The 16,208-nt window shown below is 43.8% G+C and overlaps 1 pseudogene; it reads right to left on the bottom strand.

Moving 5' to 3' along the window:
• Window positions 1–1,168: 1,168 nt before the first annotated feature.
• LOC129476362 (argininosuccinate synthase-like) lies at window positions 1,169–8,701 on the bottom strand (annotated as a pseudogene).
• Between the last annotated feature and the right edge of the window lie 7,507 nt (window positions 8,702–16,208).

Here is a 16,208-nt window from a genome sequence, read left to right as displayed (position 1 = left end):
CCACTTATGGCTTAACACATGGCCAAAAAACAGAGTTGGCCTCAAATAAAAGAAAATTACAGCATTTTTCTCCCTGTAGAGAACTATATTTCATAAATATAAATGGATAGTACAACGACTCTTACATCCTTAAGGGATAGACACCCATGTGCAGACACATGTTTTGTCTAAATCAAGTTTAAAATTGGGTTTGATTTACTCTTCTGAGGAAAATACGACCTTCTTTATAAGAAAGATTGGTAAATTCAAGATGTCGCATTTTCCCTGACCCATGGCATCCTCTGCCTCCCACATCCCAAACCAATTTGATGCTCACATGTGTTTCTCTCCTGGGATCTAGGCATTATCATATCCATTTACAGGTTGTTAGACTCGGAAGAAGAACATTCGCACTCCCAGAATTCAGACTACACCCAGTTCCAGTGAAGTCAAATCTATGTAGTTAGAACCATAGGTGCAGGTGTTTTTGGAAGCTCACAGGTGACTTCCAAAGTCACCTTAACGGTCATCACAGGTGACTTCACTGTGTATCTGGAGCCAAAACCACTTATGGAAGAAGTCTGATATGGTTTGGTTGTGTCTCCACCCAAATCTCATCTTGAATTCCCACGTGTTGTGGAAGGGGCTTGGTGGGAGGTAATTGAATCATGGGGGCAGGTCTTTCTTATGCTGTTCTTGTGATAGTGAATAAGTCTCGTGAGATCTGATGGTTTTATAAAGGGGAGTTTTCCTGCACAAGCTCTCTCTTTGCCTGCTGCCATCCATGTAAGACTTGACTTGCTCCTCCTTGCTTTCTGCCATGATTCTGAGGCCTCCCCAGCCAAGTGGAACTGTGAGTCCATTAAACCTCTTTCTTTTATAAATGTCCCAGTCTCAGGTATGTCTTTATCAGCAGTGTGAAAATGGACTAATACAATGTCTCACCATGCAGTTGGGTGTCTCAGAATCAGAGAGACCCATGGAGTGTCCCCTAACTCTGATTTCCACTTGCAATATGTGTGCTTCTACTCTTTCCCTATGACAGATTGATGGCTCTTGCTGACTTCCTCACTGCTTAAGGAGATATTATGTCCCTGTCCAGAAGTTGACCCTCTAAACATAGACCTGGCCATGCTTGTTCATTCAATAGCTATTGATGGCTCCAGATTGCCTAACCCTAACCCTAACCCTACACAGGGCCATGGGTGAGAACGCGGAAGCTTCCATTGAGCTCACATTCTAGTGAGAGAAACAAATGCAGTAAAATGAACACCAAACTCACATAGGAACTGTTTCCAAAAGTGAATCAGGGCAAAAAGAAAGGAGAAGATTATTTTGGAAAGGGACAGGTGAAAAGCCACTCTGAGGAGGTGGTGTTGTAATAAATCATTCAGTACTTGGAGAAAGAAGCTTCCAAGCAGAGGGGCCAGCAGGTGCAAAGGCCTGGGGTGCATTTGTCTTGTAGGGAAGGTTGACCAGCAGGACAATGAGTGTGCGAGTCTGTGGCTGCTGTCACAAATTAAAACCCATGTAGTTGCTTAAAACAACACCCATTTATTCTGTTACAGTTTTGGACATCAGAATAAAATAAAGATGTCTGCAGAGCTGTGTTTTGAGTATTTTAGGAGAAAAACGATTTCTTTCTGTTTCCAGTTTCTAGAGGCTGCCTGCATTCCTTGGCTTATGACCCCTTCCTATATCTTCAAATTATATCATGCCAACCTGCAGCCTGTGTCTTTTCTGTAGCTTTGACTCTCCCACTTCCCTTTCGTAAGGATCCCTGTGATGATAGCAGACCCACCTGGATAAGGCAGGTGTTCTGAACCTCTCCACACCATACCTGATGAGCAGAGATGATTGAGTGGCTTGAAAAACTTTTAGAAATGTCTACAACTGGTTGAATGTAAACCAAGACTGACAAATACCTGTCCGAATCAAACAATGTGCTGTGATATTCAGCTCCAATCGGCTGAAGTGTAGGCACAAACAGTCATCCCAACCTGTTCTCCCTGGATACCCACAGTGCTGAGTGCTCCGTTTTGAAGGGATATAGTAGAGTGAATGCTGCTATAAGAAACTGTATCCCAGTCAATTCAGACTTCTGTAACAAAATACCTTTGATTGCATGGCTTATAAACAGCAGACATTGATTTCCCATAGTCCTGGGGCTGGGAGTCTAATATCAAGGAATGGCAGATTCAGTGTCTAGTGAGGACTCGCAACCTGGTCTCATCCAGATACTCCTGGCACTGAGTGCGTGAATTTGAAGAAATATAGAAAAGCGCAAGTTGGTGTAAGGAACCGTATTCTAGTCCACTCAGACTTCTCTAGCAAAATACCATAGCCTGGGGGGCTCACAAACAGCAGACATTTACTGCTCACATTTCTGGAGGCTGGGAGTCCAAGGTCAAGGCGGGGCAGATTCAGTGTCTTGTTAGGACCCGCTTCCTGGATAAAGATGGAGCCTTCTGGCTGTGTCCTCACATGGTGGAAGGGGCGAGAGAACTCTCTGGGGCCCTTTTTCTAAGGGCGCTGATCCCACTCATGAGGCTCCACCTTACAACCTCATCACCTCCCAAAGGCCCTACCGCCCAACACCATCACCTTTCGGGTAAGGATTTCAGTATATGAATTTGGAGTGGGACACAGACATGCAGACCATAGGAGACTCTTAACCTCAACATGCATGAGTGCCTATTTATTCTAAACCAAATTAAGACACAGGAAGCATGATTATTTTTGTGTGTGTGCCATTAAGATTTGAAGGGCTGCTGTGTAGTCAAAATATCACAGACATTCTACAGGGTCCGTAGCAGTGTACCTGTGATCCATGAAACTTACCTAGAGGTGGATTTTTATCTCCCTAAAAGGAAAACCCACACAATAGAGCTGGTGGAATGTGGAACAAACCTACCCCTAAATGAATTGAAATATCACTGCCTATCGCTGGAGACTGGGCAGGCCTTGGCAAGGGTGTTGTGGGTTTAACTTAGTCATCAATTGGGTGATACAACTACATGGGAATTATATAACCAGATAGGAAACTGCAGCCATTGAATTTTATTTCTTTTGAAAACACACTGATATCTGTTACTTCAATTATTCTTTAAACATGAATTAAGCACATTAGCTACTGTTTCCTACTTTTTATAGGCTTCCTAATGAATAAAGGTGGATGCAACTTCAGATCTTCTGACCTATTGTGGATCTGTTCATTCTCCTTCTCTCAGGGTTACACTGTATTATTGCTACTGTATCTTTGTTTGCAACTAATTTGGCCACCCAGGTTATATACTCAGATTATGGTTTCCATATGTGGGCAATATGCAGTGTATCTGTCTTCCCATAAAACAAAACAAAACGACATCATTTTCCAAGTGTCTCATAGGTGTTCATAGTTAGGGGCAATGTTTCTGCAGGAACACCTTACCTGCATTTTGTTCCCTTAACAATCCTGAAATGTTTAGTCTCTCTAGCAAGCTGTTACATAACAGCAACAGGCTATGAGTCACTTAGGGATATAGGGGATTCTGCTAAGTAAACAAAATCAGGGCATTTTAGTTACTTCTTCACAACAGGTGTGGAGAGTGTGGGTGGTTCATTTAGAACAAAGGTCTCATATTTTAAGATTCGAATTCAAGGGCACCTAGTGCTTTTTTCTAGGATGGACACAGGGCAGGAGATCAAATTACGTTGTTCAATTCATGTTTTATTTTATTTTATTTTATTTTATTTTATTTTTGAGACAGGGTCTTGCTCTATTGCCCAGGCTGGAATGCAGTTGTCTGATTATAGCTCACTGCTGCCTCCACCTCCTGAGCTCAAGTGATCCTCCCACCTTAGCCTCCTGAGTAGCTGGAACTACAGGTGCGTGCTCCCACACCGGCTAATTTTTTTGTATTTTTTGTAGAGAGAGGGGTCTCATCATGTTGCCCATGTGGTCTTGAAATCCTGGGCTCAAGTGCTCCCCCTGCCTTGGCCTCCCCAAGTGTTGGGATCACAGGCGTGAGCCACCGTACCCAACCTGAAAAGCTCTCATATTTTAAGACTCTAATTCTTGTGTACTTACTGCTTTTTTCTAGGACAAACAGAGAGTAGGAGGTCAAATTATGTTGTTCAATTCAGGTATTTTAAAAATATAACCAGTTACATAGTCTAACTTGCAGTAAGCACCTTAATAAGCCATTTTAATGAAAGGATGGTTGAAGGTAAAGTCCCTAAACTGGGGACGATGATCATGAGATATACGTTGTGATAATTGTGGTGATACAATTAGACGGGGAATACATAACCCAATTGGAGCCAGTCAGGGCAGGCGTTTGGGGAAGCTCCCTGCAGGCAAGATTCCAGTTAATGGCTGGATGTGAGAGACCAGGATCCCACTGGCTGGGAGAAAACAGCGGGAGCCAGAGGATGCGGGAAACACAACAGGTATTCTGTGTCTTCTCCCCACCTTCCCCACTAAAAAAATTCCATGTCCACTCGAAACTTTGAAATAGGACCTTATTTGGAAATTGAGTCTTTGTAAATGTAATTAGTATGGGATGTCAAGATGAAGTCATGCTGGATTCAGGACCCTAAATGCAATGACAGGTGTACTTGTAAGAGACAGAAGAGGAGATACAGATACAGAGGAGAAGTCCACGTGGAGACAGAGGCAGAGACTGGATTGATGCAGCCACAAGCCCAGGGACGCCTGGAGCCCCCGGGAGCTGGGAGAGGCAGGAAGGACCCTCCCCTAGAGCCTCCAGAGGGAACTAAGTACACCTGTAGTGGCTTAAACTGTGGTCTTGAAAAGATGTATCTATGTCCTAATGCCCAGATCCTGTGAATGGGACCTCATTTACAAATGGGGTGTTTGCAGATATACCTAAGTCAAGGATCTCAAAATGAGATCATCCTGGATTAGGTTGGGCCCTAAATGCAATGGCAGGTGTCCTTCTAGGAGACAGAAGAGGATACACAGACACAGAGGAGAAGACCACATGGAGATGGAGGCAGGGACTGCAGTGATGCAGCCACAGGTCCAGGAATGCCAAGGATTGCCAGTGGCTACTGGAAGCCAGGGAGAGGCCAACAAGAGAACTAGGAGATCAAAAATGACTTACTTTTACATTTAAAAAGAACTAAAAGAGTATAATTGGATTATTGGCAACACAAAGGGTAAATGCTTGAGGGGCTGGATACCCCATTCTCTGTGATGTGATTATTATGCATTGAATGCCTGTATCAAAACATTGCAGATATTCCAAACATATATACACCTTCTATGTACCCACAAAAATTAACAAATTTTGAAAAAAACAGAACTGGGAGATAATACATTTATGTTGCTTTCAGCCACCCAGTAGGAGGTCATTTTTTTTTTAATCTTCTTTTAATTGTCATTTCTGGCCAGGCGTGTTGACTTACCCCTGTAAGTCCAGCACTCTGGGAGGCCGAGGTGGGCAGATCACCTGAGGTCAGGAGTTCGTGACCAGCCTGGCCAACGTGGTGAATCCTTGTCTCTACTAAAAATACAAAAATTAGCCAGGCATAGTGGTGTGCGCCTGTAATCCCAGCTACTGAGGAATGAGAATGAGAATGAGGGATGAGGGATGAGAATCACTTGAACCCGGGAGGTGAAGGTTGCAGTGAGCCGAGACCGAGCCACTGCACTCCAGCCTGGGTGACAGAGTCAGAACCTGTCTCAAAAAAATGTCATTTTATAGCTCCCCACTGCAGCTGCCCCCCACCCTTCCCTTTGATGACTATTTTCGTAGGCTTCAGGGGGACCAGGGAACAAAGCTGGGGCCTGGCAGGCCCACTATGCTGCCAGCTGGGGAAAACAAGTCACAATTACAAATTATCACGAGAATTAGTGCCTGTACTTGGGAGATCTGCAAAGTGAGGAGGCCCCAGCTCCCACTTGTATAGGGGTCCATTTGGCAGTGACGTTGCTCTGGAGACGATGATATTCCTTCAGCCTAAGGGAACTGATGGTGATGAACCCGGTGCCATCAACTGGCTCCTAATCGCCCTGCACACTCATGCTCACCAGCTTCTCGTTGTAGAGAGACAGTGGGGACTCCTGTCTGAGGATGTACACCTGGCCCTTGAAGACGGACACCTGCACTTTCCCTTCCACTAGCTCCTGGGACTTGGTGATGCAGTGGCGGACAAATTCACACTGAGGGCTGTGCCAGAAACCGGTGTACACCAGCTCAGCAAATTTCAAGCCCAGGCCTTGTTTGATTTTGCGCACTTCCCGATCCGTGGTGAAGGCCTGGATGTGTAAATGAACATGGTAAAGGATGGTGCCTGCTGGGGTCTCGTAGATGCCTCAGGACTTCATTGCAATGAAATGGTTCTCCACGATGTCAATATGGTCCAGGCTCTGCTTGCTTGCAGCTTCGTTCAGGTACACGAAGAGCTCCTAGGAAGTCTTGTGGGTGGCGCCATCCTTGACGTTGGTCACCTTCACAGGGACCCCTTTTTTAAACTCAATCTTGAGAATGTCAGGGGTGTTGGGGGCTTTAGTGAGGTCCTTAGTCTTCATGTAGAGACCTGGAGGTGCTTATGGCACTTGGGTTTCTCCAGGATTCCAGCCTCGTAGCTGATATGCACGAGGTTCTCGTCCGTGCTCCATGGGTTCTTGAGAGTGACTGGGATGGGAATCCGATGCTGCTTTGCGTATTCCATGAGATCATTGAGGCCCTTGAACCAGCTGTAGAACTCGGGCATCCTCTAGGAAGCAATGACCTTAATCTGAGGGCCAGTGAGCAGGTGAGCTCAAACCGCACCTGATCGCTCCCCTTTCCCATGATGCCGCAGGATACACACTTGGCCCCGTCCTGCTGGGTGATTTCCACTTGTTTGTGGGCGATACAGGGCCTAGCCACAGAGGTGCCCAGGAGGTAGTGGTCCTCATACAGGGTGTTGGACTGGATGGTCAGCCAGATGAACTCCTCCACAAACTCCCTGCTGACATCATCAATGAACACCTTTTTGTCCCCAAGCTTCCATGCCTTCTTCTTGTCTTCCTTGAAGTCTTCCTTCTGGCCGATGTTGGCCAGGTAGGCAATGACATCATGGCCTTTTTCCTTCAGCCACACGAGGATGCAAGAGGTGTCCAGGCCACCCCTGTGGGCCAGAACCATGGAGCCTTTGCTGGACACAGCGTCTGGGATTGGAGGTGCGATTTCCCTGCATCTGGAATCTGTCTTCACGGTGCAGTGAACCACTAGGACCCCAGGCAGCTGAGGCAGGTGATAGAGCAAGAAGAGGTAATTTTTTACAGCAAGTGTACCAAACTAATACCATTCAGGTTCGAGGCAACATCAAAATCAATGAGAAATATCAGGTGGGTTAGCACACTGACCAAGAGTTTGGGTCAACACGGGCCCCAGGCCCATGAGCCATGCTCAGACACTGGGTGGAGAGTGTTGTGGTGTACACTGAAAGAGCTTTGAATGCTCCTTTGGAGCACCATGGCCTTGGTGTGACTGTCAGATGTGCTTGGATTCAGTGCCTATCACCTGAGGAGCTGAGCCTATTGAGAATTCTGTGTGTCAAAACTGGTCAGCATTTGGGGCAGTTCTGGGCTATCAGGTGGAGACAAGATTCCATGGCAGACATGAGCCAGAGTCGAAGAGGGAAAGGTATAGGAGGCAGGATAATGGCCCCCAGAACAGGGCCACATCCCAATCTCCTGTGAATATGGTACCCTGCAATGGAGAAAGGGAATAAAGGTTGCAGATGGAAATAAGGTGGCTAACTCACTCAACCTTAAAATTGGGAGATTGTCCTAGATAATTCGGGCTGGACCCAATCTAATCATGAGAGTCCTTAAAAGTAGACAAAGTTCAAGGCCAGCCTGGACATCATAGCAAGACATTGTCTCTACTAAAAAAAAAAAAAAAAATAGCCAGATATAGAGGCACGTACCTGTAATATCAGCTACTCTGGAAGCTGAGGTGAGAGAAATGCTTGATCCTAGGAATTGGAGGCTGTAGTGAGCTATGACCACGGCACTGCACTCCAGCCTGGGTGATAGAGCAAGACCTTATCTCAAAAAAATTAAAAGGCTGGGCGCTGTGGCTCATGCCTGTAATCCCAGCACTTTGGGAGGCTGAGGCAAGAGGATCGCTTGATCCCAGGAGGTCGAGTCTGCAGTGAGCTGTGAGGACACCACTGCACTCCAGCCTGGGCAACAGAGCAAGACCTTGTCTCAAAAACAAAACAAAACAAAACAAAAAACAAACAAACAAAAAAACAGCAGAAGACTCAGAGATGAGTATGGTGGTCTCTGGAAGCTGGAAATGACGTTCAGTTTATAGCCAGCCAGAAAGGGAGACCTCGATTCTACAACCACAAGAAACAACTCTGCCACCATCCCTTAAAAGCAAGGAAATGAATTCTGCCCAACATCTTCTCTAATAGAATGCAGCCCTACTGACACCTTTTTGCTATGTTTTTCACTTTTATAATTATAACCACTTTAATGAATGATTTAATGTAAAAATTAGGAAAAAAATCAACATTTGTATCAGACCAAAGATCAGGTTTAAAAAATGAATACACCATACATCTGTTCAAAAGAGATTCCAGAAGGAAATCCACAAGGATTTTTCACTCTTGGTGAAGGTTTTTATTTTTTAAAATAACTGCCAACTTGTGATTAAGGGATACACATGCAGGTTTATTACATTGTTACGTTGCGTGACGCCGAGCCTACTGCCATCTTGATTTTAGCCCAATGAGGCTCTCGTTGAACTTCTCACCTCCAGAATTACCGAACTGTAGAAGTGTAAGAAAATGAAATTGCATCATTTAAGCAACTAAGTTTATAGCAATTTGTGACAACAGCCATAGAAAATTAATAAGCTGGCAAATGGGTGAGGGCCTGTGAATTCTGTATCTTCCCAGGAGGCAGCCATTTATCCAGTAATAATGCACTGTACATCAGGAATTACTGGGCCACAATGTGAGTCATTTCTAGTGGTAGGAATTGACTGCCGATCCCCCCTGCTGTACCTTGGTCTTCTCACCTGTGAGCCATTGGGCACCCTTGTGAATAACTAGGAAGATTAACAGAAGAGCCAGCGTCCCTGAACTACTCTTTCTCAAGGTGAAATTAACCTGTCATGGGCCCAGTCAGGGTTATCACTCAAAAAAGCCAAAGAGCCAGTGTAAACAGGAGATTCCTTCAAATCAGAGTATCCTCTGGGAGATGCACGATCCATACTCTACTTGCTTCAGAAACAACTTGAGTGTTCGCCAAAAATGCACAGTCCCAGGTCAAACACTCGGATTAGCTCAATGAAGGTTTCTGGAATGGGGCCTCGACTGTCTCATTTTCTGGTTCTCCAATGGGTCCTTCCTGGTATCACCTCCCCATAAACACCTTACCCTCAAATCCTAGTCTCTGCTTGTGCTTCTAGGGGGAACTCAGTTCCCTACATTTAATTCTGCTTAAACCCCTACCCCAATAACCCTACCACAACCCTACCACTAACTCTTTCAAGCAATCCATGTAAGTCGTATGAGCCATAGACAGATAAACTAAGTGTAAGAAATGTTGGAATAAACAGATCAAACATTTAGATTTTAACTCAAGTTTATTTATGTTTTTTCCAGCTGAAAAAGAAGGAAAACTTATACAGAATAATGAACTCCCTAAAGGCAAAGGGAAAATATGTTTGCATGCTTATCTAATTAATATTGAAATCTGCATAAGATATTCATACATATTTAAGTGCATAACTTAAATGTATACATGTTTGAATAAATACGAATTTATTGTATTATAATACATACATATTTCATAATACACAATATATTGATGTTGATACATTTAAATGTATTGATATACTATAAAATATACATTTTATTTAGATGTTTTAAGTTAATTAGATAACTTGATTAGATAAACATTAGATATATTTAAATGAATGTATAATATATAATATACAAATATATAAATATAATATAATATATGAATATATTATATAATAGAATGAATATATCATCAATAACATAAATATTACATATTATAGAAAGATATTTATGCTATGATGCAAGTTATATATTCATATGTAACTTTTTTTTTTGAGACAGAGTCTCACTGCGTTGCCCCGGCTGGAGTGCAGTGGCGAGATCTCAGCTCACTGCAACCTCTGCCTCCCGAGTTCAAGCGACTCTCCTGCCTCAGGTTCCCGAGTAGCTACATCATGCCCGGCTAATTTTTGTATTTTTAGTAGAGATGGGGTTTCATCATGTTGGCCAGGATGGTTTCAATCTCCTGACCTTATGATCCACCTGTGTTGGCCTCCCAAAGTGCTGGGATTACAGGCATGGGCCACCACGTGTAACTTATATGCAATATATTATATATAATATAATATAGTGTGTATTTTATGAATATGATATAAGTTTATAATATATCTTGTACACCTATATAACTTATAAAATATACTTAAAGACATATATTTATATAATATATATTATTTGCATTATTAACAATAAATATTATAATAATTACTATATTAAATCATTTGTGATACAATTACTAACAAATATACACAAGATAAAATTGCTCTAATAAATTTTGAAGAAACCAGTGATAGAACATGATGTGCCTGGAAATCAAGTGATCTCATAGGTGTTATAAGATGTTAAAAATGAAGGCTAGGTGTGGTGGCTCACGCCTGTAATCCCAGAACTTTATTAGGCCAAGGCAAGAGGATCGCTCTAGTCCAGGAGTTTGAGACCAGCCTGGGCAACATAATGAGACCTTGTCTCTACAAAAAATATAAATGTTAGCTGGGCATGGTGGTGCACACCTGTAGCCCCAGCTACTCAGGAGGCTGAGGAAGGAGGATTACCTGAGCCCAGGAGGTCAAGGCTACAGTGAGCCATAATTGCACCACTGCACTCCAGCCTGGGTGACAGATTGAGACCCTATCTCAAAAACAAAACAAAACAAAACAACAACAACAACAACAAACAAAGACGCTCACTTTCCTTTGAAGTTTCCATATTGCATAATTAGGAGATATTTACAAACAAATCTATTATCTTTGTTTCAGTAAATAAACTGATATAAATCTTTTTTTCCCCGAAAAAGCTGTTAGAAAAATCTTTAAAAATTGAAATAAGATATTCTATGTTAAAATTAGGTTTTAGTAGGCTGGAGAAGCACATTCCTAAAACTACACAGGCAAGTATGTTACCAATGTGATATGGTTTGGCTGTGTCCCCACCCAAATCTCATCTTGAATTACTCTTGTAATTCCCATGTGTTGTGGGAGGGACCTAGTGGGAGATAATTTGAATCATGGGGGCAGTTCCCCCTGTACCGTTCTCATGGTAGTGGGTGGGTCTCATGAGATCTGATGGTTTTATGAGGGGTTTCCACTTTTGCATCTTCCTCATTTTCTCTTGCTGTCGCCATGTAAGAAGTGCCTTTCACCTCCCGTCATGATTCTGAGGCCTCCCCAGCAATGTGGAACTGTAAGTCCAATGAAACCTCTTTTTCTTCCCAGTCTCAGGTATGTCTTTATCAGCAGCGTAAAACGGACTAAGACACAATGCAATCAAAGTTTGCACTGAAATAGCATTCGGACTGATGAGGGCAGGTGTGCTAATTGAATGCCCCTGTGTCCTCCTTTCTCCCAGCCCTTGGCAGACATCAGTGATTTCTCGAAGTGATTTTCTCTGCTTAGCCCAGACACATCCCCAGACTGGTTCTCTATTTGCACTTCAGACAGGTTGCTACTGATCTGCAGGGGCAGACAGGCAAGACAGTGCATGCTGTTCCTGCTGAGATGCGGAGTGCAGCCAGGAGTCCACATTCCAACCTCCCTGCCTGAGTAAAGAATTCAGCAAGTGGGATTAACACAATTTAGGCCCATGTGGAGTTCAATCTACATCAATACACTCGACATTGTGTGATTTATTAACTAGACAAATGATTAAATCAACAAATGCATTTTCTATCGCTTGACTTTTTAAATTATGACTTTTAGAAGCAGCGTAATTGGTTTTTAAAAAAATTTGTATGAATTTATGGGGTACAAGTGTGATTTTGTAACCTAGACAGATTGCGCAGTGGTGAAATATCCATCACTGGCATAATGAATATTGTGCCCATTAAGTAGCTTCTTATCCCTCACCCCCCTCCTACCCTTCCTGGTCAGCAATGTCTATTATTCCACACTCTACGCCTATTTGGAAACATTATTTAGCTCCCACTTATAAGTGAGAACACATAGTATTTGTCTTTTTGTTTCTGAGTTGTTTTACTTAAGAAAATGACCACCACTTTCATCCATGTTGCTGCAAAAGACATGGCTGCATTCCTTTTTGTGGCTGAATAGTGTTCCACTATGTATATATACCACATTTTCTTTATCCCATCATCCATTGATGGACACTTAGGTTGATTCCATATCTTTGCTATTGTAAATAGGGCTTCCAGTACAGGTACCTTTTCTTTTCATTTTGAGATGGAGTCTCGCTCTGTCTTCCAGGCTGCAGTGCAGAGGCGCCATCTCGGCTCACTGCAACCTCTGCCTCCCGGGTTCAAGCAATTCTCCTGCCTCAGCCTCCTGAGTGGCTGGGATTACAGGTGCCCACCACCACACCTGGCTAAGTTTTGTATTTTTAGTAGAGACAGGGTTTCACCATGTTGGCCAGGCTGGTCTCGAACTTCTGACCTCTAGTGATCCACCTGCCTCAGCCTCCCAAAGTGCTGGGATTACAGGCATGAGCCACCCCGCCCAGCCAGTGCAAGTATCTTTTTGATATAATGATTTCTTTTCCTTCAGGTAGATATCCAGTAGTGGGTTGCTGGATTGCATGATAGTTCTATTTTTGGTCATTTGAGAAATCTCCACACCCTTTTTCTTCGAGATTGTACTAATCTACATTCCCGTGAGCAGTTCATAAGTGTTCCCTTTTCTCTGCATCCTCACCAACATCTGTTTTTTCTGGGTTTTTTTGTTTTTTTTTTAATAGTAGCCATTCTGACTGGTGTAGGATGAAATCTCATGGTATGTGAATAGCTATCTTGCTAAAGCATGTTTAAATGTACTTTGCTGTGTGGCTCACTTTACCCTGAAACAAAATCACAGCCCATCATATCTTTTAGTGGCAATTAAAATGCTCACAAGAGGCCAGGCGGGGTGGCTCACACCTGTAATCCCAGCACTTTGGCAGACTGAGGCAAGTGGATCACCTGAGGTCAGGAGTTCAAGACCAGCCTGGTCAACATGGCAAAACCCCATAGCCAGGTGTCGTGGTGCACGCCTGTAATCCCAGGTACTTGGGAGGCTGAGGCAGAAGAACCACTTGAACCCAGGAGGCAGAGGTTGCAGTGAGCCGAGATCATGCCACTGCACTCCAGCCTGGGCGACAGAGCGAGACTCTGTCTCAAAAACAAACCAACGAAAAGTGCTTACATGTTAAGGATGTGCCATAAAATTTGGTATGCACATAGAGGTTACAGATAGGTCTAGGCTGAGTGTACTTGTAGCTCCATGAATCTTCATAAAAATCAGTCATCTACTTTTTCATTTACAGCACTGTTCATATGGAAGTGGGGCAGGGAAGTGCTGGGTGGAGGAGAGTGTGGACCCTGGCTAGGTCTCCACCTGTGGGCCTGTGCTCACGGACCTAAGTGAGGACAGGCACTCCTGTTTTCCTGCACAAATGTTGCATTTCCCAAGACCACTCTGGCCTGCTATGCCCCCAGTCTGTGCTTATAAAAACCTCGAGACCTAGCAGGCAGACACACAAGTGCCTGGGCATTGAGAGGAACACATCGGCGGAAGAAGACACAAGCAGCCGGACCTCGAGGGGAGCACGCCAGCGGAAGAGTACACCGGCGGACGCCAGCGGGCCGGCGGCCACTGAGCAGCAGAACTACGTGGAGTTTGGCGGGGAAGGTCGAAGGAAAGCCTGGATTGCTAAGCGGCCTGCAACTCCAGGGGAAAACCATCTCTCCCTTCTGGCTCCCCCATCTACTGAGAGCTACCTCCACTCAATAAAACCTTGCACTCATTCTCCAAGGCCACGTGTGATCTGATTCTTCCGGTACACAAAGACGAGAAACCCGGGATACAGAAAACCCTCCATCCTTGTGATAAGGCAGGGGATCTAATTGAGCTGAGTGACATAAGCCGCCTATGGACGGCTAAACTAAAAGAGCACCCTGTAACACACGCCCACTGGGGCTTCAGGAGCTATAAACATTCACCCCTAGATGTTGCCGAGGGGTCGGAACCCCACAACCTCCCAGTCTGCCTGCACCTCCGAGGGGTTTGCGCAGTGGGGCACTGAAGGAGTGAGCCACACCCCCATTGCATGCCCTGTAAGGGAGATGAGGGAACTTTTCCCATTTCACCGTGGCTGAGATGGTCAGATACCTACGTGACACTCATTTTCCCTTACTTCTTTACTGAGTGTAACAGGCTGCATACAGGTGCCCAAAGATGTCCACATCCTAATCCCTGGAGCCCATCAATATGTTACTTTGTGTGCAAAAAAATGACTTTGCAAAAACTGCCATTACTTTTGCACCAACCTAATATTAATGGCAAAAACCGCAATTACTTTTGTAGCAACCTTATAATTAAGTTAAACATCCTGAGATGGGGAGAGAGCCTGGGTTGTCCAGTTGCACCCTGATGTAATCACAGGGTCGGTAGAAGAGGGAAGGAGAAGAGTCAGAAAGAGAAAGATTGGAAGACACTAGGCAGCTGGCTTTGAACATACAGAAAGGGACCACGGATTTCACCCAAGAGCCTCCAGAAGGAACACAGTCTTGCTAGCACCTAAATTTTGGACTTCTGAGCTCCAGAACTGTAAGATAATACATTTGCGTTGTTATAATCCACTAAATGTGTGGTAATTGGTTGCAGCAGCTGTCGGGGAAAAACACTCACATACCCACACACTATGCAATACGCTCAACGAAAAATCTATTCTTTTCTAAAGATTCTTCCAATTGACACTTTGTAAGTTCAGTGGTGCTGGGAGCTCCCGGAGGGGGTCTTGTTTTGTTTGTTTTTCTTCCTTCCTTCTGTTCTCCTGAGTTATGTCTGGAATACAGATGGGGTGGCTGAAGAGTCAGCAGCTTTAGTCTTTTTTTTTTTTTTTTTGAGATGGAGTCTGGCTCTGTCCAGGCTGGAGTACAGTGGCACGATCTGGGCTCACTGCAACCTCTGCCTCCTGGGTTCAAGCAATTCTTCTGCCTCAGCCTCCTGACTAGCTGGGATTACAGGCATGGCCACTATGCCTGGCTAATTTTTGCATTTTTAGTAGAGATGGAATTTCGCCATGTTGGCCAGGCTGGTCTCGAACTCCTGACCTCAACTGATCTGCCTGTGTTGGCTTCCTGAAGTGCTGGGATGACAGGCGTGAGCCACCGCTCCTGGCCAGCAGCTTTTGTTAAACGTGGGAGTCCACATGCTAAGGGAAGAAGGTGCCAGCCTCCCAGAACTTCAGCCCTGGGTTTTCCATCTCGAGAATTCTTATAAATGAGGGAGAAACAAATGGTGCTCTTGTTGAAACACTATTTCTGCCAAACAAACACAGTATTTAAATTGTACAAGCACTTTCAAGTCAAGTTTTTTTATTTTTCTTAACACCCTGCCCCCTTAGGAAACAGGAGAATGTACGGACTTTGAAGGATTGACTAAAAGAAAGAACTGGAAATCACCGTTTTTCTAGACACCTCCAATACGTCACTCATCAATTAAGTCCCAAGAATTATATAAAGCCTGTACGATGAGAATAAAACAAATATTTTTGTTCTTTGATTACCTACACTGTAGCACAAACAACAACAATAACAAAAACCAGACATATGTGCATGCAAAAAGTTTATATAGTGTTTTAGGAAAATCTTACACACTTGCCAAGAGAAAAAAAAATAAATGAAAGGATTACAATAAAGTCACTTTTTAAAGAATTTAGATTGTATTTTATTACAACTGCATTTTATTATATTGAAGAAAAAATGATCAAACATGATTCTAAGCTAACCTTTGAAGAAGGCTATATTTTTAATGAAACTAATAAAAAATGAATGTTTAAACTTATCTCAAGTATAGGTAGGTGAATATAAAGATAGATAGAAAATAGATAGAAAGATAGACAATAGAGACGATAGATAATGGATAGACCAGCAGTCCTCAACCTTTTTGGCATGAGGAACCAGTTTCACGGAAGACAATTTTTCCATG

This window comes from Symphalangus syndactylus, chromosome X, assembly GCF_028878055.3.
Source record: "Symphalangus syndactylus isolate Jambi chromosome X, NHGRI_mSymSyn1-v2.1_pri, whole genome shotgun sequence".
Taxonomy (NCBI): domain Eukaryota; kingdom Metazoa; phylum Chordata; class Mammalia; order Primates; family Hylobatidae; genus Symphalangus; species Symphalangus syndactylus.
This window is presented reverse-complemented; position numbering and strand designations above follow the sequence as displayed.